At 37.2% G+C, this 23248-nt stretch overlaps 1 pseudogene; it reads left to right on the top strand.

Annotated features, from left to right (window-relative positions):
• Positions 1-874: 874 nt before the first annotated feature.
• On the top strand, positions 875-2794 carry LOC147005188 (heat shock cognate 71 kDa protein pseudogene; annotated as a pseudogene).
• Positions 2795-23248: the final 20454 nt, after the last annotated feature.

Genomic DNA, 23248 nt, shown 5'->3' with positions numbered 1-23248 from the left:
TATTTTCACACATCACTTAAGTAAAACATTGTACTCTTTGTTCTGCGGATCATTATATTTAAAGGTATTATAATAATCGATGTGCATTTGATAGGATGGTGTATATAAGCAATGGTAAACTACCTCTTAAGCCTGTGCATAGCCTTGTGTATTTTCATGATATACAACATATCCTCTATGTTCCGTGTGTGTGTATATATGTGTGTATGTGTAAATATTTTTTGGAGGATTTCATCTATTATATATTTGCTTCCTGATACAGTTTTTATTCTGTTTCTCAAATTCTATTTGTAAGGCTGTCCTTTGAGTTCTTCAATCAGATTATTGTGATTTTTCAGCTTCATGTTCAATGTCTCTATCCCTTTATTGAATTCTGCTCTAAAGTACTGCATTTTCTTTCTCATCTCCATGAGCTTTTCCATGACAATTGTATCGGTTCATGTTGGGCACTCCATGTACTTATTCTCCATATTTTGGACAGTTGTGTATCTATAATAGTCCACATTGGTTTTAAAGGAAAGGGAAATCTTTTTATCTTATAATAGAGAGCTACATTAACATAAAAAGATGTAGAGCTGGCCAGTATAGTGACAGCTGCAGGTTACAACCCATGGGGTCCAAAGAACTACTTCTTACTTCCACCACCAGATGAGGAGCTACATGTGATTAATGACTGCTGAGAGGAGGAGAAACATTCTAGTTCAGGGACAAGCTCTCACACAGGCTATCTAATCCCATGTGTTCAGATCTGGACAGAACTATATATGAAAAAAGCTAAATAAACTCAGTAGGTGTGTTCATTGAACACAGAGACAGAATTAGGGGATTTGTGTGGTCTTGTTGTCAGCAGAACTGGGCCTATATAAAAGCAACCATGTCCAAGGGACCTGTTGGCACTGATCTTGGCACCACCTACTCCTGTGTTTTCCAGTATGAAAATGAATAAATAATTGCCAATGACAGGGGTAAACACACTACACTCAGCTATGTTGCTTTAGATGTCACAGAATCAACTGGGGATGCTGCTAAGAATCATGTGGCAATGAACTCCACCGAAACAATTTTTGAAGTCAAATGTCTGATCAGACATAGGTTTAATGATGTGATTGTTCTGTCTGATATGAAGTACTGGCCATGAAGTTAATGGTGATCAATGATACAGGCAGGTCCAAGATCGAATTCAAATGCAAAGGGAAGAAAAAGATTCTACCCACAGAAGTAGACTCAAATGTTGTGAAAAATATGAAGTAAATTGCAGATGCTTACCTTTGAAAAACTGTTATCAATTCTATGGTCCCACTGCCAGCTTACTTGAGTGACTCTCAAAGGAAGGCAACAAAAGATGATGGAACTACTGCTGGCCTCAACAGACTTTGAATTATCAATGAACCAACTTCTGCTGCTATTGATTATGGTTTGGATAAAAAGGTCAGACCTCATAGGAGTTTGCTGATTTGTGACTTGGGAGGTATCCCTAATGACCTGTCAATTATCACAATTGATGATAGAATTTTGAAGTCAAATCAACAGCTAGAGACACCCACTGTGTGGAAAAGACTTTGACCACCTAAGAGCCAACCATTCCTTGCTAAGTTTAAGTAAAAGAACAAGATGGACATAAGTGAGAGCAAGTGAGCTGTCTGGCTACACTGCACTGGCTGTGAGCAAGCCAAGTGCACCCTTTCTTCTAGCACCAGGCCAGTATTAGGATTGATTCTCTCTATGAGGAATTGACTTCTATACCTCCATTACCCAGGCTCGAACTGGGCAATTGAATGTTGTCCTGATCTGTGGTGAACTGTACCCTGTAGAAAAGGCTCTTTGAGATGTCAAACTGACAAGCACATATCCATGATATTGGCATGGTGAGTGGTTCTACAAGAATCCTCAAGATTCAGAAACTTCTGCAAGACTTCCTCAATGGAAAAAAATTAACAAGAGCATTCACACCTATGAAGCTGTTGATTATGGTGCAGCAGTCCAGGCAGCAATTCTATCTCGAGACAAGTATGAGAATGTTAAGGATTTACTGCTCTTAGATGTCACAAGTCTTTCCCAAGATATTGAAACTTCTAGTGGAGTCATGACTGTAATAATCAAGCACAATATCACCATTTGAACCAAGCAGACACAGACTTGGCCACCTACTCTGACAACCAGCCAGATGTACTCATTCAGGTGTATGAAGATGAGAGGACCTTCATTGCCAAGGACAACAACATGCTTGGATAGGTGGAGTATACAAGCATACCTCCAGCACTCTGAGGGGTTCCTCAGTTTGAAGTTACTTTTGACATTGATGCTAATGGCATCCTCAATGTTTCTGTTGTAGATAAAAGCAAAAGAAAGGAGAACAAGCTCTCAATCACCAATGACAAGAGCCTCCTGAGCAAGGAGAATATTGAGTGCATGGCTCAAGAAGCTGAGAAATACATAGCTGAGGATAAGAAGCAGAGAGATGAGGTTTCCTCCAAGAATTCACTAGAGTCTTATGCCTTCAACTTGAAAACAACTGCTGAGGATGAGAAACTTCAAGGAAATGTGAATGATGAGGACACACAGAAGATTCTTGGCAAGTGTAATGAAATCATCAGGTGGCTGGATAAGAACCAGACTGCAGAGAAGGAAGAATTTGAGCATCAGCAGAAAACTAGGGAAAGTCTACAATCCTATCATTACCAAGTTTTGCCAGATTACTGGAGGTGTACCCGGAGGGATGCCTGGTGGCCTCTCTGTAGAAGGAGCACTTCATCTTGTGCCTCATAAGTGCCCCACCAATGAAGAAGTGTTTTAAGTCAACCAAATACAGAGTGTAGCATTATTCCATAGATAACATAACATGATGGTTTTAATAAGGAATGTATAATAAAACTAGTTAAAGTTAAAGATAGCTTGCAGAAAAATATAACTAAGTAGGAATACTGTGTTTGTAAAGGTATAAAAAAATCTCATGAAATGACATACTGCTATACCAATATACAAGTACCTCACTCAGTCCTCATTAAGAAGGCTTCCTCTTACCATAGATTTGAACTCAAACGTAGACCTACAACAGGAAAATGTAAAAAGAGTGAAAGACTTTTGAGCACTTAGTCCTAAGAGGGGTATCTTCATAAAAGCACTCCCATCATACACTTGAAAAAAGATAGAAAAAACAGAGGATATTGGTGATTCCAAGAAAAGAGCATCTTCTGTATACATCAAGACTGACACACATGAACTCAAGGCAACAAGTGCAATGCCTACAAAGAGTCAAGCCCAGTGGACTTCCTGCAATGATACAGGGAGAGCACATGGGCTTCCATTACTACAAGGATGCAATTTGCAATTAATACATGATTGGTATTTTCTCCAAAAGAGTCTCACTATGTGTATGAACCAAACTTCAGGGTAGGCTCCATCTTCAGGAGCTTGACAACATAAATCTAACTCAATGGCATTTTTAAGTTTTTTGGCTCAGTTTTGTTTGATTTGGTTTGGGTTGTTTAGTTTTGGTTGTGATTTTGTAGGTGATTTCTTTGCATGTTTATTTTTGGAAAATTTAAAGGAAAATCTCAAACCAAACAAGTGGTTGTTTGTTTGTGTGTTTGTGTGTGTATTTTTGTGTATGTGTATTTCTGTGTCTTTGGATTCTTTAAAATAATATGTGAGTATTGGTTTGATAACTCAAAGCTGAAAAAATGGCCACTCAGAAGACAATGTTAATTTCAAGACCACCTAGAGTAGTGGTTGTCAACCTGTGGGTCATGATCACTTGGGGTGACATATCAGATATCCCATATATTAGATAATTACATTATGAGTTCAAACAGTTTGGAAGTAATAAAAACAAAAATACAAAAACAAAACAAAACAAAAACAAAAACAAAAACACAAAACCTTGTGTTTGGGGTCATCAAAACATGAGGAAGAATAGGAAAGGGTAACAGCATTAGGAAAACTGAGAATCACTGACCTAGATTATTGAGTTTGACCCTGCACAATTAAAGGCAAACTCTTCCAATTAAAAAACAAAAATAGATCACTACCAAACTAAAACATTCAGTCAACTGGAAATACAATGCTCTGGGATTACTCTCAGAATTAAACAAAAATGAATTTGCTAAGTCAACTTTGTGATATGTGAAAAGAATGCATGAGATCAGATGTGTAGAAACTTATAAGTTCAAACTTAAAGAACTGCCTCATTGTTACACTTCAAAACTTAAAGCTGAATCCAACATAATCTAAGAATAAGAATCCATTATTTCAGAAATTATAAATTCTATTACCATGGTACCCTGAGAGAGAGACAGAGAAAGAGACACAGAGAGAGACAGAGAAAGACAGGGAGTCAGAGATACAAAGAGACAAAGACAGAGAATATGTGACTAGCAATAGAGCAACAAGTTTTCAATTGTGAGGTTAACGGTCTATCTTTCTTTCTTTTTTTTTTTTTACATTCTATATCTCTATATTCTTTTTTTTAACTTTTTTTTAATTAGGTATTTATTTCATTTACATTTCCAATGCTATCTCAAAAGTCCTCCACCCACTCCCTCACCCACTCCCCCACCCACAAACTCCCACTTCTTGGCTCTGGAGTTCCACTGTACTGAGGCAGATAAAGTTTGCAGGACAAATGGGCCTCTCTTTCCACTGATGGCCGACTAGACCATCTTCTGATACATATGCAGCTAGAGACTCAAGCTCTGGGGGGTACTGGGTAGTTCATATTTTTGTTCCACCTATAGGGTTACAGACCCCTTTAGCTCCTTGGTTACTTTCTCTAGCTCCTCCATTGGGGGCACTGTGATCCATTCAATAGCTGACTGTGAGCATGCACTTCTGTGTTTGCTAGGCCCCTGCATATTCTCACAAGAGACAGCGATATCTGGGTCCTTTCAGCAAAATCTTGCTAGTGTGTGCAATGCTGTAAGCGTTTGGAGGCTGATTATGGGATGGATACCCGGATATGGCAGTCTCTAGATGGTCCATCCTTTTGTCTCAGCTCCAAACTGTGTCTCTGTAACTCGTCCCATGGGTGTTTTGTTCCCAATTCTAAGAAGGGGCAAAGTGTCCACACTTTGGTCTTTGTTCTTCTTGAGTTTCATGTTTTTTAGCAAATTGTATCTTATATCTTGTGTATTCTAAGTTTCTGGGCTAATATCCACTTAACAGTGAGTACATATTTTGTGAGTTCCTTTGTGATTGGGTTACCTCACTCAGGATGATGCCCTCCAGGTCTATCCATTTGCCTAGGAATTTCATAAATTCATTCTTTTTAATAGCTGAGTAGTACTCTATTGTGTAAATGTACCACATTTTCTGTATCCACTCCTCTGTTGAGGGGCATCTGGGTTCTTTCCAGCTTCTGGCTATTATAAATAAGGCTGCTATGAATATAGTGGAGCATATGTCCTTATTACAAGTTGAAACATCTTCTGGGTTTATGCCCAGGAGAGGTATTGCTACATCTCCCAGTAGTACCATGTCCAATTTTCTGAGGAACTGCCAGTTCTCACCTGAGGAATACCGAATGGCTAAGAAGCACCTGAAAAAATGTTCAGCATCCTTAATCATCAGCGAAATGCAAATCAAAACAACCCTGAGATTCCACTTCACACCAGTCAGAATGGCTAAGACCAAAAATTCAGGTGACAGCAGATGCTGGCAAGGATGTGGAGAAAGAGGAACACTCCTCCATTGTTGGTAGGGTGGCAAGCTTGTACAACCCATCTGGAAATCAGTCTGAACTAACCACTATCCCCCGAAGCTCTTGTCTCTAGCTGTATATAAATCAGAAGATGACCTAGTCGGCCATCAGTGGAAAGAGAGGCCCATTTGTCGTGCAAACTTTATATGCCTCAGTACAGGGGAACGTCAGGGCCAAGAAGTGGCAGTGGGTGTGTAGGGTAGTGGGTGGGGGAGTTGGTGGGGGACTTTTCGGATAGCATTGGAAATGTAAATGAAATAAATACCCAATTAAAAGGATAAAAAGTTAAAAAAGAAGAAGAAAAAAAGAATAAAGCAGACAATAAAATCTCAATATATATATAAATATGTACTGAGAGTTCTGGTCCTCCATACTCTACGACTCAAACTTAACTGACCAAAGTGTTTCTGAACAACATATTAACTGGCTAAGAAGTTTCTCCAAGGTAAGTATCTGGGAATATGAAGCCCTTTAACTTCATGTTAAATGTTAACCATCCATCAGAAATATCATTTTTATGGGCTGCTTATAAGATATTCTTTTTATTACTGTGAGAATACGTACCTACAAAAAACAACAGTTAGACATAAACTGTATTACATTTTGAAAACTTATTCAAGCAACAAAAAAGTATTCATGTTGATCACCTAGAAGAGTAAGTGATTCCAACAAAGTAAGCCATTCCCTATTCTCCCACCTGTAACTTAAGGTCCTTTAAAATGCTGAATGATGGACTACTGTCAGATGTATTCTGAAAAATGAAAAATTAGCCCCATTGCTTGAGAATCAAAAGTTATGAGCTAACAATATTATGTTACTAATACTGAGTCCACGATTAAAAAATTAGAACATTATTTTAAGATACATGAAACAACATATATTCCATGTCTTGGGACATGTTCCAATTAATGACATTGCATTTTTTAAAATAATGTTAACCATTGTGCTAACTTTCAGGAGCTACAGAAAGATGAAGTCACTGTGTTTGGTCCTTGACCTCTGGGTTCTTATAGGATGCTTCCTGGTGAGTATCAATTTACATAACAAAACTTTCATGTTCTCTTACTAATTTTATATCAGATATTTTAACTTTATATATCTGCATTTCCTAATATATACAAGTTGCGAATTACTGATGAAAGGTCCACCAAGTGCTATAATTTCCTAATTGAAAATCTGTTTTTACTAAATAGTCACAAAGATAATAAAAAATCACAAGGAAAGTAATAGATATACCCAAGAAAGTTTACTACTTCCTGATATCCAATTCGATACAGGATATCCAAAAGGAAACACAAAATAGCGAATTCTTTGTTGCATCAAAAACAAAAGGAATGTGAACTATATTTTACTACATTATTGTTTAAATAATTAACAAGAAAATTCTGAAAAACAAGAAAATTGCTTGTAGATCAACATTTAAAATGGAACATCTTTTATCTAATGTTGGTCATGAGTCATTGAACAAAGATAGAGAGGGCACTAGTAACATAGACGTGTCTTGAAATAATATAGTTCGTCAATAATATGATTAAAAGTTATACGACATGTAGGAAGAAATAGAGAAACAGAACTCTGAGGAGCTATGAGGAGTGAGCAGGGCATACACACCTGACCTTTATTACAGAGATGCAAATATAGAACCAGGTCACAAAAAAAGGAGGCAGTATGAAAATCCTGGTGTGCAAGATGTTTAAAATAGGTGTGATGTAACATGATATTCATTTTAATAAGAATGTCTTCAATCTATATGCACTGTAGTTAAGAGGACAAGAAAAATAGAAGGCTCAGTTCAGGCTTTATAAAATGTCATTATAGCGATACAAATAATAATCAGAAAATATGAGAGATGTTGAGAGCAGGCAAAACAGAATAGAAGAGCAGGTGCAAAGATTTTGTTTGTGTTGGGTGATTGGACATTGGTATGATTGATTTCTAAATGAAGTGTGCTAGGTACATATAGTGACACACAATTACAAAGTAAAAAAACAAGTCAAGAAACAAGGAAACAAGAAAGAAGACATTCTCTTAACTCATAAGTTACTTTACATGCTACAAAGTCTAGGACAGGGGAGTTCATTCCTACCTACTGCAACCTTCTTGTGAAAAAAAAGAAGGGAGCCATCTGAAGATAAATATGGGGATACAGCATAAGGTACAAAACTAGGAGAAAGAAAGATAGTGTCAACTTGGATCATTATAAACATCCACTAATCTAGAGAGGGCAGTTCAAAGAAACTTGAAAGTATTACAAGTGAGCACTTAAGGACATAAAAGTCTGGCCATAAACTGCTCCTGAAAACTTCTACCACTGCTCACAACATTGACCATGAAGGGATAAGTCTAATTTAGGGTTAATCGAAAGTTTGCAATTACTGAAGGCAATGTGTCCGATGGCAAATTACGGAAAGAATTTTTAAAAATGAGTGAATGAATAGGGTTTAACTCCAAAATATCAGCTCCAGACAGGCTTGACTTTTGATCAGAAGCAAAGGAACAAGATCACATACTGTCCCACTGGTTGACATGGCCCTTTGTGTTCTATAGTTTTCATACCAAATTTCAAAGAATTCCATGCATCTGAAACAATTTTTCACTTTTCATCTATCCAAAGCACACCAACTTCCTCATGCATTGGTTTTCCTCAACACTTTTCAGATGTGTTTATTGTTAATGTTGAAGCTTAGGAATAATCACTGAACAGAGGGTTAGTCCAGCAAGTGCATCACTAATGGCTCACCAAGTGCTGTACCAAGGCAAGCACTACCTAGATATCTAGACAATATTAAATAACTCACAAAGAATGAACTTAGGAAAAGGGCTCAGGCATGAATATAAGTGTCAAACAACAAACCTTATGACCCCAGGATGTGGATATATGTATGACTGTCATCATTCAAAGGATCAAAAAACCCAGAATTTGTTTAGCCATGCATGTGGTACAGGATACCACAACAGCATTTGCAGAACAGAGACTACTAATCTGCCTACTTTGGCCTATATTAGAAACATCAAGCATTATAAATACTCAGTCTATATAGCAACCTGAAACTCATCTAGACCTCCCTGATGATAGGCTAAACTTACTCCTTCAAGTACAAACTCTGGAACATATTTTGATACTTATTTAATTAAAACCCAGTACAATTTAAAGATCTCCAGTGACAGAGACTTTGCCCAATATTTATGGCAACTAATTCCATTTGTGATTCATTTCAGTGATCGGGTTTACAAATCTGCAGCTTAAGAGTTTCTTCATAATATTTTCTTTACATTCAATGCAATCTAAGCTTTTACTGAGAATCTGTATGCTCAAAAGGTAGGGGAAACCTTTTACTCTGAGTGTTTGGAGGATTTTTACTTAAAAACATGTAACAGGTTTCTGTAGATACAAAATAAATTACCACAAAATAGTACTGTAGGGAGCCTGTTTGTCAGAGCATAGTCTATACTTGCCATAGGCATGTACTTTTCTCAAGTGACTCAAGAAGCAGAAGAGGAACCTGGAAGGCAGTTCCATTCTCATCCCAAGGTCATCCTTTCACACTTCATAAAATTCCATCCTGTATCATAGTGTTACATGACCCAAATTTTGTTTATTAATATTTAATTAACATGAAGCAACAAGCTTCTGTGTGGGGTTTTCATATGCTACTTGAGAGATGTTTTAAAACCTCACACTAGTCTCCCCCAACCCAGGTCTGTGATCACTTTACCCACACTGTACAAATTGTGTTCAATGTTATTCCTTTTTATTTCTACTGAATTTTATCAGTTTCCCTTCAGATTTCTTTTTTGATATAATATGGAAATTTTAGAAAAACAGATGAAACTAGAAAATGTATTTAGCACAGTAACCCAGGCACAGAAGACAAATACCATGTATTCTCTCTTACTTTCTAGATTCTTATGAAAATGAGTATATAAAGGTCAGGATCAATATGGGTAATGGCCAAGACCAATATGAGTACAGAACAAATATGAGTAAATATGTGTAAAAATTACCGAGTATAAGTATGGAGCAAAGGGAGACATGAGAATCATTCCTGATTTTTGTGTATCATTGACCAGTGGCCACTCTGATTTCATATACTGAAATGGCACATGCTTGTCTCCACAACATGACACTTTATTACAAATCAAAAGAATTCTTTTCTGCAACATAAAATCTCTAACTTCATATGCATCCAGTTTTATAGAATTTTATAAAAGAATAAGAACATAGCTGATAAATTCAAGACAGCATATTACTTGGGAAAGTAGAACTTTTAGAAGCCATCTAAAATTTCCCCTTGTACAGAAAGTGCATATCCTAATAATTCTCTAAGAAATATTCAATTTAAAGCTGTTTATTTTCTTTCTCACACAGTCTGGTGAGGGCCAAAGAGGCCGTATGGACAACATGATCCTACAAGACCACAAACTACTTCAACTCCTCTTTCTCATCTTTATATTCAGCCTGACCCCAGTCATGTACAGATTGCTCAACCAGGCATTATCCCCATTTTACTGTCTGAACAACTGGATTCTGTTACTCTTCCTGTTCCTCCTTATTTATACCCTGGAAAACATTTTGAAAAACTACCTCCTACTCTTATATTGGATTATCCTTATATACCAGTTCTTTAACATCCTAGATCTCCAAGCAATTCTATTCTCTCTGTTCCCAGAAAAAAGCAAATGGAATGTCAGCTGCCAATATCTCTATAACACTTCCTATTGCACCAAATTCTACTGATACTTTTTTTAAGTGCTGGTGAATATAAATTTCCTCTTGGCAGTCAGAGTAATATAAACCAAACCGCTGTACAATTTTGAGAGAAATAATCTTTAAAGGCTTAAGAAACAACCTTTACCAGAGCATTATAGAACGTGAAAATTAAAAGCTGAGCAGGAAGCAGAAAACCAAGCCAGAACAGGGTCACAAATCCCTTCCAGTTAGGAACCAGCACCGGGTGACCTTGGGTGCTGAGTTTGTACACACTCCCAAGTTCCCTATAAGACTCTCCACACTATCTTAGGACCTCTGGTGAGTAGAACACAACTTCTCTTACAAACCAATAGCATGGGACCTGAGACAGCATTAGGGAAGCAGAAAACCAGCCTGACCAGGGTCACAAGTCGCTTCTGGTTGACGCCAATACTTGGCCACCTCGTGCACTATGCTGGCAGACACCCCTATGGTCCCTAGAGGACTCTCCATGAGATCTTAGGACTACTGACCAGACAGCTCCATGCTCCTCAAAGGAGACACCACTTCCAGGCACTGTAACATGTCCAGGAACTTTGACAACAGGATCCCAGGATAAAAGCTTGGTCATACCAGTATTTCAGTGTCTCAGAGGAACTTGACTACCAAAAACTCTGACACACCCATAATGTCAGGTTCACAGGAGCCCACAAGATAAGGATCACATAGAAAGCTAGACTCTGAGGATACCTGACTCAACAGGGATTATAGGAAGGACAGGTTCTAATCACATATATTGAGGACAGCAAATACTTGAGATAATCAGATGGCAGGAGGCAAGCATAAGAACGGAAGCAACAGAAAACAAGGTTACTTGGCATCATCAGAAACAAACTCTCCCACCATAAAAATTCCTGGACACAGCATCACACCAGAAAAGTAAGACATGGATCTAAAGTTACTTGTTATGATGATGATGGAGGACCTTGAGGAGGAAATACAAGAAAACACAGGTAAACAGCTAGAAGCCTTTAAAGAGGAAACACCAAAATGCCTTAGAGAGTTACAGGAAAATAATACCAAACAGTAGATGGAATTGAACAAAACAATGCAGGATCTAAAAACGGAAATAGGAATAAACAATAAAGAAAACACAATGGAAGAGAACTCTGGAGATAGAAACACTAGGAAAGAAATCAGGAACCATAATATGAGCATCAGCAACAGAATACAAGAGATGGAAGAGAGAATCTCAGAGACAGAAGATTCCATAGGGAACATGGACACAACAATAAAAGAAAATGCAAAATGCAAAAAGATCGTAATTCAAAACCTCCAGGAAATCCAGGACACAATGAGAAGACCAAACCTACAGATAATAGGAGTAGATGAGAATGAAGATTTTCAATTTAAAGGGCCAGCAAATATCTTCAACAAAATTATAAAAGAAACTTTCCAAACCCAAAGGCAGAGATGCCCATGAACATACAAGAAGCCTACAGAACTCCAAATAGACAGATATTCCTCCTGAAACATCATAATCAGAACAACAAATGCACTAAATAAAGACAAAATATTAAAACCAGCAAGGGAGAAAGGTCAAGTAACATATAAAGGCAGTCCTATTAGAATTACTGAAGACTTCTCACCAGAGGCTATGAAAACCAGAAGATCCTGGAGTTATGTTTTACAGACACCAAGAGAACACAAATGCTAGCCCAGGCTTCTATACCCAGCCAAACTCTGAATTACCATAGATGGAGAAACCAAAGTATTCCATGACAAAACCAAATTCACACAATATTGTTCCAGGAATCCAGCCCTTCAAAGGATCACAACAGAAAAAACAAAAAACAAAAAACAAACAAACAAACAAACAAACAGACAAAACAAAACAACAACAACAACAAAAAAAACTATACAAGGATGGAAACTACACCCTAGAAAAACCAAGAAAGTAATCCTTCAACAAACCTAAAGGAAAACAGCCACAAGAACAGAATGCCAGCTCTAACAACAAAAATTATAGGAAGCAACAATTACTTTTTCTTAATGTCTCTTAATATCAATGGACTCAATTCCCCAATAAAAAGACATACATTAACATACTGGCTGCACAAACAGGACCCAACATTTTGCTGCTTACAGGAAACCCATCTCAGGGAAAAAGACAGACACTACCTCAGACTGAAAGTCTGCAAAACAATTTTCCAAGCAAACGGTCTGAAGTAAAAAGCTGGAGTAGCTATTCTAATATCGAACACAATGAACTTCCAACCCAAAGTTATCAAAAAAGACAAGGAGGGGCACTTCATACTCATCAAAGGTAACACTTTCCAAGAGGAACTCTCAATTCTGAATATCTATGCTACAAATGCAAGGGTACGCATATTCATTAAAGAAAGTTTAGTAAAGCTCAAAGAACACATTTTATGTCACACAATGATAGTGGAAGACTTCAACACCCCACTTTCTTCAATGGAAAGAAAAAAATGGAAATAGAAACTAAACAGGGACATAGTGAATCTAACAGAAGTTATGAAACAAATTGATTTAACAGATATCTACAGAACATTTTATCCTAAAACAAACGTATATACCTTCTTCTCAGTACCTCATGGTTCCTTCTCCAAAATTGACCATATAGTTGTTCACAAAACAAGTCTCAACAGATATAAAAATATTGAAATTGTCCCATGCATCTTATCAGATCACCATGGACTAAGGCTGATCTTCAATAAAAACATAAATAGTAGAAAGCCAATACTCATGTGGAAACTGAATAACACTCTCCTCAATGATACCTTGGGCAAGGAAGGAATAAAGAAAGAAATTAAAGACTTTTTAGAGTTTAATGAAAATGAACCCACAACATACCTAAAATTATATTACACAATGAAAGCATTCCTAAGAGGAAAACTCATAGCTCTGAGTGCCTCCAAAAAGAAACTGGAGACAGCACACACTAGCTGCTTGACAACTCCCTTAAAAACTCTAAAAGAAAAGAAGCAAATACACCCAAGAGGACTAAACTGCAGGAAATAATCAAACTCAGGGTCGAAATCAACCGAGGGGAAACAAGAACTGTTCAAAGAATCAACCAAAGGAGGAGCTGGTTCTTTGAGAAAATCAGCAAGATAGATAAACCCTTAGCCAGACCCACTAGAGGGCCTAGGGAAAGCATCCTAATTAACAAAATGAGAAAAGAAAAGGGAGACATAACAAAAGATCCTGAAAAAATCCAAACATCATCAGATCCTTCTACAAAAGGCTATATACAACAAAACCTGAAAACCTGGATGAAATGGATAAATTTCGAGACAGAGACCAGGAACCAAAGTTAAATTAGGATCAGATTAAGACCTAAATAGTACCATATAACCTAAAGAAATAGAAGCAGTCATTAATAGTCTCTTAATAGACTCCCAACCAAATATATATATATATATATATATATATATATATATATATATATATAAACAAAAACAAAAACAAAACCGAAAAGCCAAGAACTAGATGGGTTTAGTGCAGAGTTCTATCAGACCTTCAAAGAAGATCTAATTCTAATTCTTCTTAAACTATTCCACAAAATAGAAACAGAAGGTACTCTACACAATTCATGATATAAATCCACAATTACTCTGATACCTAAACCACAGAAGGCCCAACAATGATAGAGTACTTCAGACCAATTTCCCTTATGAATATAGATGGTTCATCCTTTTGTCACAGGTTCAAATTTTGTCTCTGTAACTCATTCAATGGGTGTTCTGTTCCCAATTCTAAGAAGGGGCAAAGGGTCCACACTTCGGTTTTTGTTCTCCTTGAGTTTCATGCATTTAGCAAATTGTATCTTATATCTTGCATATCCTAAGTTTCTGGGCTAATATCCACTTATCAGTGAGTACATATTTTGTGAGTTCCTTTGTGATTGGGTTACCTCACTAAGGATGGTGCCCTCCAGGTCCATCCATTTGCCTAGGAATTTCATAAATTCATTCTTTTTAATAGCTGAGTAGTACTCTATTGTGTACATGTACCATATTTAATGTATCCATTCCTCTGTTGAGGGGCATCTGGGTTCTTTCCAGCTTCTGGCTATTATAAATAAGGCTGCTGTGAACATAGTGGAGCATATGTCCTTCTTACCGGTTGGGACATCTTCTGGATATATGCCCAGGAGAGGTGTTGCTGGATAATCCGGTAGTACTATGTCCAATTTTCTGAGGAACCACCAGAATGATTTCCAGAGTGGTTGTACAAGCTTGCAATCCCACCAACAATGGAGGAGTGTTCCTATTTCTCCACATCCTTGCCAGCATCTGCAGTCACCTGAATTTTTGATCTTAGCCATTCTGACTGGGGTGAGGTGTCATCTCAGGGTTGTTTTGATTTGCATTTCCCTGATGATTAAGGATGTTTAACATTTTTTCAGGTGCTTCTCAAACATTCGGTATTCCTCAGGTGAGAATTCTTTGTTCAGTTCTGAGCCCCATTTTTAATGGGGTTATTTGATTTTATGGAGTCTACCTTCTTGAGTTCTTTATATATATTGGATATTAGTCCCCTATCTGATTTGGATAGGTAAAGAGAGGTTTGCTAAAGGATTAATTTCTTGCCTTTTCTAGGGTGTAATTTCCCTCCTGTGATGGAGTTTTCCCTTTATTATCCTTTGAAGGGTGGATTTGTGGAAAGATGTTGTGTGAATTTGGTTTTGTCATGGAATACTTTGGTTTTTCCACCTATGGGTATAGTAGCCTAGGGTGGTATTTGTGTTATCCTAGGGTCTGTATCACCTCTGTCTAGGATCTTCCCACTTTCATAGTCTGTTGTGAGAAGTCGGTATAATTCTAATAGGTCTGCCTTTATATGTCTTGACTTTTTGGCTTACTGCTTTTAATATTCTATCTTTATTTAGTGCATTTGTTGTTTTGATTATTATGTGTCAGGAAGAATTTCTTTTCTGGTCCAGTCTATTTGGAATTTGTAGGCTTCTTCTTTGTTCCTAAACTCTAAAGTGACAGAGACCTTTCCCCATATTTATGGCCTCTACTTCCTCTTGGGATTGATTTTAATGAAGACATCTACAAAGAGCCAGTTTAAGAGTTCATTCATAATATTTACTTTCCATTAAATGTATTCTGAGCTTTCACTGAGAACTTTTATGCTCAGAACAAAAGGTGAAATATTTTCTCTGAGTGTCTTTGAGGACTTTTACTTAAAAAAATAAAATAGGTTTCTGTTTCTGGAAAATAAATTAGCACAAAGTAGGACTTTAGGGAGTCTGTTAGTTTATACTTGGTCTATACTTGGCATAGATATTTCCTTTTCTCAAGTGACTCAAGAGGCTGAAGAGGAACTTGGAAAGTAGTTATATCCTCATCCCAAGGCAATCCTTTCATACTTCATAAAATGTTATTGTGCATCATGGTGCTGACAAACTGCAATTTGGTTTATTAATATATAATTAACAATAAGTAACAAGCTTTCTGTTGGATTTTCATATTCAAAATGGTTGGATCTTCCTTAACTGCACACTAGTCTTCCCCAACAGAGATCCATAATCCCCTCACCTATACTGGACTATGTGTACTCTGAGTAATTCAGCTTTGTTTCTATTAAATAGAAACCAGTTACTCTGGAACTTTGTTTTTTTGATTTTTTAAAAAGAATTATAGTATGAAAATTTCAGAAATAAAGGTGGAAGTAGAAAACATCGTAAACACAGTAACCCATACTCAGAAGACTAATACAATATTTTCTTTCTTACTTCCTAGACTGAAATTTCAATTAGTATATAAAGGTCAGGGTAAATATGGGTAAAGACCAAGATTGTAGAAAGTGTCCAAAAAAGACTCCCTGAGTTTTAATTGTGAGGCTACCCTTTAGCAGATGAGCCATGTGTACAGCCCATGCATGTAAACCTCAAGAGACTGGAGGCCCCAGGGTCTTTAGAGGTTAGCTGGTGTGGGGGTTGTGGAAATCCACTCAGAGATGGGTTGGGCTGGAGAGGATATATGGGATGTGAAGCAATCAGAGGGAGGATGGGCTTGGGGAATAGAATATGGAGTGTAAAAGATAAATTACAAATGAAATTAAAAGAAATAAAATTTTAAAAAATTCCTAATTTTTGTAGGTCATGATCAAGAGGCCATTCTGATCCCATATAGCCTAATTGTTACATGCTTCTCTCTAGTACAAAGAACCTTTACTACAAGTCAAAAGAACATTTTCTTCAACATGAAATCTCTAACTTATTCTGCTTCCAGTATTACAGAATTTTTTAAAAGAACATAGATGATAAACTCAGGTCAGCAAATGTTTTGGGAGACTAGGTCTTTTAGAAGCCATCTAATATTACAACTAGCTCAGAAAGTTTATATGCTAATAATTTTCTGTGAAATATCTAAATTAAAATTGTTTATTGTCTTTCTCCCACAATCTGGTGACTGTCAAAAAGGCCCCAGGGCAAAACAGGATCCTAAAAGAATACTCGTTCCTTCAAACACTAGGTCCCATTCTCTTCCTCCTCCTCCTTGTACTCCTCCTCATTCTCCTCCCCCTCTTCCTCTTCCTCCTCCTCCTGCTCCTCCTCCTCCTCTTCATCGTCTTCTCTGTGGTCAATGACCCCTTTCACCCTTTGCTCTAGGATTATATCAAGTACCACCTCTTCCTCTTTTTGATTTTCATTATCCTTAGATAAGTCTTTCTCTACTTCCTAGACGTCCAAACAATCCTACTCCTCTACCTCGTCTGATAGTAAAGCAAACCAATACAACCTGCCAATACCTTAATAAATCAACCTCCTCTATCAAATTTCCCCATTAATTTTTGGACCTGGTGGAAAACACTAAATGAGTTTGATGTCAGAATAAAATAAAGCAAAGCACTGTGGAATTTGGGGAGAAATAATCTTTAAATTAAACAACCTTTATGCAAGTATTACACAAAATTAAAAGAAAGAGCACTATAAAGCATGCACTTGCAGTCATTATGACTACTGTACCGTCTACTGTGTTATTGCCATATAATTAATACTTCTTGAAACTTAACGTTGTTTCAGGAGACAAACTGGTTATTAGGGAAATACAACTGTAATGTACAATCATGAAATCAGAAGAAAGGATGATAAGATATCCCCTTATGAGTGTCACCCATCAAATAAATATAAATCACAGAACATGGTGGTATGTATATACACAACATTTCCTGACAATTAGTGGGTAACGTGTCATCATTATATTTAACTCAAAGTGGATTCCACATCCATGGATTCAGACAACCGTGCACACAAAAGGTTCAAAATATGTGTACGGAGCACACATGGTCTATTCTACCACGAATCCTTCAACAATCCCTAGAAGCTGTATTTTACAGTATTCATGCCAACATGTGAATTATTGCCAATCCAAAGTTTGTTCAATGTGTGGAAAAGCTGATAGAAGTTAAAAGAAAATTATACATTATTTTAACTGGAGTACTTAAATGTGTACAATTCATAGCACACACAGAAACTCTAGAAACGGGCCACCAAAAACACCAAGAGACTATATTGCTTTTAACAAACTTTCACAAATAGTTTCAACTATAAAAAAGATGCATATTCCAAGAAGATCAAAATGAGATGGGTTATATACTGGAATGTAAGTGACTTTTGCTTTCTTCTGTTTGTATTCTCACTCTGAAGACTACTCATGTTTCTGAAGAGAAAATTAACCTATCTAAATCCAAACCGCATGAAAAACCTTCATATATTGGAAAACAAATAAACCCCAAAGTATCTGGGTACTCAAAATACTCTAATTGGCCTAAGCCATTACTTGCTTCCTGTTGTACTAGAAACATGAACCCTTGTCATTCAGTCTTAGGCTGTACCCTGTAGCCCTCCATTTCTCTTCTGATTCCTCTTCTAATCATCCAAGGAACCAGCATTGCAAACCACCCTGTGACAAAGTGGAAGCACCTTCAGCTCCTTCAAATATGGTTGCCATCACATTCACTTCTGATACCTCTGTCAGCAAACGTATAGATGCCAATGTTATCTGTCCTCCCTCCTAGCACCCTCTAGCTTGATCCTTCCACAAACACTGTGGCAGCCGAGACTATCTCAACTACCAAAATGACACTGCTCCAACTGAGGCAAAAAGCAATACACCAAATGATTCAGAAAATGCCTCTCCTACTTCTATAGACAGTACTCCAACTGGTACAAGTAGCAATATCCCAAAGACCACACAAATTGAGAGGTACTGAGCTAAGAGTAATGATAGTAAGGTTCTCAGTCTCACAGAAGGCATCCACACAGGCCCTTGCTCTCTGAATTGTAATCTAGATGTGATGTGTTTTCTGTAATGTTCTCCATCATTTAAATGCAGAAATTTTCTGTGAGAAGTGAGAACTTCACTAACATTTGTGTAGATGAATAACTATTAAGCATGTAGTTTGGGATTACTATGGCTTACTAAAGTGTTGGTTATATTCTCCTAAAAATATCCTGACTTCTCCAGGCTTGGGCAGATACAAAGTCCCAGGCACAGGTGTGATTGCCCCCTTGTTGAATGGACCATGAAGGAGCTGGTCTCCCAAGAGTTTTGACACATCTGAGAGCACAAGTAAGACCACAATAGCTGATCAAAATCCTGACCCAAGAGGGACCCAACCAGAACCATCAGGACAAAGGAACCAAGAGACAGGCAGGGACAGGATACTTCTGGTTTCCTTCTGTGACACAAAGTTGATCCTATGCCACAGTTCTCCATACCTACATACTGCCTGGAGATATCTGGACTTCTAGGAGTTCTGAAACACAGACTGACAATAGGGACAAGACACAATCAGAGACAGCAAGACTAGCTAAAACTACAGATAAACTGATGGCAAGAGGCCAGTACAAGAAAAACAAAGGATACATGGCATCATGAACCCAGCTCAAAATGATCATTCACCCTGATCAAGTAGGTTTCATCCAAGGGATGCAAGGATGGTTCAATATATGAAACTCCATCAACACATTCCACTATATAAACAAACTCAAAAAGGGGGGGCATGGTCATCTATTTGGATGCTGAGAAAGCGTTTTCTAAAATTTAACTCCCCTTCATGGTAAAACTTTTGGAAAGATCAGGAATTCAAGAGCCATACCAAAAAACAGTAAAAGGAATATACAGCAAATCAGTAGCCAGCATCACACTATATCAGGGACTAGACAAGTCTGCTAACTCTCTCTTTATCTCTTAAATATAGTATTCAAAGTTCTAGTTAAGAGTTAAACAACAAAAGCAGGCCAAAGTGATATAAATTGAATAGGAGAAAGTCAAAATATCAATATATTTGCAGATGATATGATAGTATACTTAAGTGACCCCAAGAATTCCACCAGAAAACTCCTAAACTGATATACAACTCAGTAAAGTGGCTGGATATAAAACTAAACCAAAAAAATCAGTAGCTTTCTTCTACTCAAAGGATAAAAGGGCTGAGAAAGAAATTAGGGAAATGATACACTTCACAGCAGTCAAAACCAATATAAACTATCTTAGGGTAACTCTAACCAAACAAGTCACAATTTCTGTTACTTGAACTTCAAGTATCTAAAGAAAGTAAAATGAAAAGCACAAATGAAAATAGTCAATTTCACAATAACACCTGTTAAGCCAAAATTTTTTTTAAAGTCTTCGCCCAGTCCAGGGCACTGCAACACACTGGAAAAGCTAGACACGGTTCTAAAAGCATATCTCATGATGATGGTAGAGGACATCAAGAAGGACTTTAATAACACACTTAAAGAAATACAAAAGAACACTGCTAAACAGGTAGAAGACATTAAAGAGGAAGCACAAAAATCCCTTAAAGAATTGCAGGAGAACACTGCTAATCAGGTAGAAGACATTAAAGAGGAAGTACAAAAATCCCTTAAAGAATTGCAGGAGAACACTGGTAAACAGGTAGAAGACATTAAAGAGGAAGCACAAAAATCCCTTAAAGAATTGCAGGAGAACACTGCTAAACAGGTAGAAGACATTAAAGAGGAAGCACAAAAATCCCTTAAAGAATTGCAGGAGAACACTGCTAATCAGGTAGAAGACATTAAAGAGGAAGTACAAAAATCCCTTAAAGAATTGCAGGAGAACACTGGTAAACAGGTAGAAGACATTAAAGAGGAAGCACAAAAATCCCTTAAAGAATTGCAGGAGAACACTGCTAAACAGGTAGAAGACATTAAAGAGGAAGCACAAAAATCCATTAAAGAATTGCAGGAAAACCAGACCAAACAGGTGATGGAATTGAATAAAACCATCCAAGACCTAAAAAGGGAAGTAGAAACAATGAAGAAAACCAAAATTGAGGCGACACTGGAGATAGAAACACTAGGAAAGAAATCTGGAACCATAGATACGAGCATCAGCAACAGAATACCAGAGATGGAAGAGAGAATCTCAGGTGCAGAAGACTCCATAGAGAACATCTGCACGACAATCAAAGAAAATACAAAATCCAAAAAGATCCTAACTCAAAATATCCAGGAAATCCAGGACACAATGAGAAGACCAATCCTACGGATAATAGGAGTAGATGAGAATGAAGATTTTCAACTCAAAGGACCAGCAAATATATTCAACAAAATTATAGAAGAAAACTTCCCAAACCTAAAAAAAGAGATGCCCATGAACATACAAGAAGCTTACAGAATTCCAAATAGACTGGACTAGAAAAGAAATTCCTTCTGACACATAATAATCAGAACAACAAATGCACTAAATAAAGATAGAATACTAAAAGCAGTAAGGGAAAAAGGTCAAGTAACATATAAAGGCAAGCCTATCAGAATTACACTGGATTTTTCACCAGAGAATATGAAAGCCAGAAGGGCCTGGACAGATGTTATACAGAAACTAAGAGAACACAATTTCCAACCCAGGCTAATATACCCAGCCAAACTCTCAATTACCATAGATGGAGAAACCAAGGTATTCCACGATAAAACCAAATTCACACATTATCTTTCCACGAATCCAGCACTTCAAAGGATAATAACAGAAAAAAAAAAAAAAACAATACAAGGACAGAAACCACGCCATAGAAAAAGCAAGAAGGTAATCCCTCAAAAAACCTAAAAGAAGACAGCCACAAAAACAGAACACCAACTCTAACAACAAAAATAAACGGAAGCAACAGTTACTTCTCCCTAATATCTCTTAATATCAATGGACTCAACTCCCCAATAAAAAGACATAGACTAACAGGCTGGCTACAGAAACAGGACCCAACATTTTGCTGCTTACATGAAACTCATCTCAGAGTAAAAGATAGACACTACCTCAGAATGAAAGGCTGGAAAACAATTTTCCAAGCAAATGGTAGGAAGAAACAAGCTGGAGTAGCCATTATAATATCTGATAAATTTGACTTCCAACCCAAAGTCATCAAAAAAGACAAGGAAGGGCACTTCATTCTCATCAAAGGTAAAATCCTCGAAGAGGAACTATCAATTCTGAATATCTATGCTCCAAATACAAGGGCAGCCTCATTCATTAAAGAAACTTTAGTAAAGCTCAAAGCACACATTGCACCTCACGCAATAATAGTGGGAGACTTCAACACACCACTTTCACCAATGGACAGATCATGGAAACAGAAACTAAACAGGGACACAGTGAAACTAACAGAGGTTATGAAACAAATGGATCTGACAGATAGCTACAGAACATTGTATCCTAAAACGAAAGGATATACCTTCTTCTCAGCACCTCATGGTACCTTCTCCAAAATTGACCACATAATTGGTCACAAAACAAACCTCAATATATACAAAAATATTGAAATTGTCCCATGCACCCTATCAGATCTCCATGGACTAAGACTGATCTTCAATAACAAAATAAATAATAGAAAGCCAACCTTCACGTGGAAACTAAACAACACTCTTCTCAATACCTTGGTCAAGGAAGGAATAAAGAAAGAAATTAAGGACTTTCTGGAGTTTAATGAAAATGAAGCCACAACATACCCAAACTTATGGGACACAATGAAAGCATTTCTAAGAGGAAAACTCATAGCTCTGAGTGCCTCCAAAAAGAAACTAGAGAGAGCACACATTAGCAGCTTGACAACACACCTAAAAGCTCTAGAATGAAAGGAAGCAAATTCACCCAAGAGGAGTAGACAGCAAGAAATAATCAAACTCAGGGGTGAAATCAACCAAGTGGAAACAAGAAGAATAATTCAAAGAATCAACCAATAGAGGAGCTGGTTCTTTGAGAAAATCAACAAGATAGATAAACCCTTAGCCAGACTCACTAGAGGGCATAGGGAAAGTACTCTAATTAACAAAATCAGAAATGAAAAGAGAGACATAACAACAGACCCTGAAGAAATCCAAAACACCATCAGATCATTCTACAAAAGGCTATACTCAACAAAACTGGAGAACCTGGATGAAATGGACAAGTTTCTAGACAGATACCAGGTACCAAAGTTAATCAAGATCAGGTTAATGATCTAAACAGTCCCATATCCCCTAAAGAAATAGAAGCAGTCATTAATAGTCTCCCAACCAAGAAAAGCCCAGGAACAGATGGGTTTAGTGCAGAGTTCTATCAAACCTTCAAAGAAGAACTAATCCCAGTTCTTCACAAACTATTCCACAAAATAGAATCAGAAGTTACTCTACCCAACTCATTCTATGAAGCCACAATTACTCTGATACCTAAACCACATAAAGACCCCCAAAAAATAGAGAACTTCCGACCAATTTCCCTTATGAATATTGATGCAAAAATCCTCAATAATCTTCTTGCTAACCGAATTCAAGAACACATGAAAACAATCATCCATCCTAACCAAGTAGGATTCATCCCAGGGAT

This window comes from Mus caroli, unplaced genomic scaffold, assembly GCF_978045245.1.
Source record: "Mus caroli unplaced genomic scaffold, Mus_caroli_1 scaffold_4, whole genome shotgun sequence".
NCBI classification, from domain to species: Eukaryota; Metazoa; Chordata; class Mammalia; order Rodentia; family Muridae; genus Mus; species Mus caroli.
The sequence above is the reverse complement of the archived record's forward strand: the minus strand, read 5'-3'. Positions and strand labels throughout refer to the sequence as shown.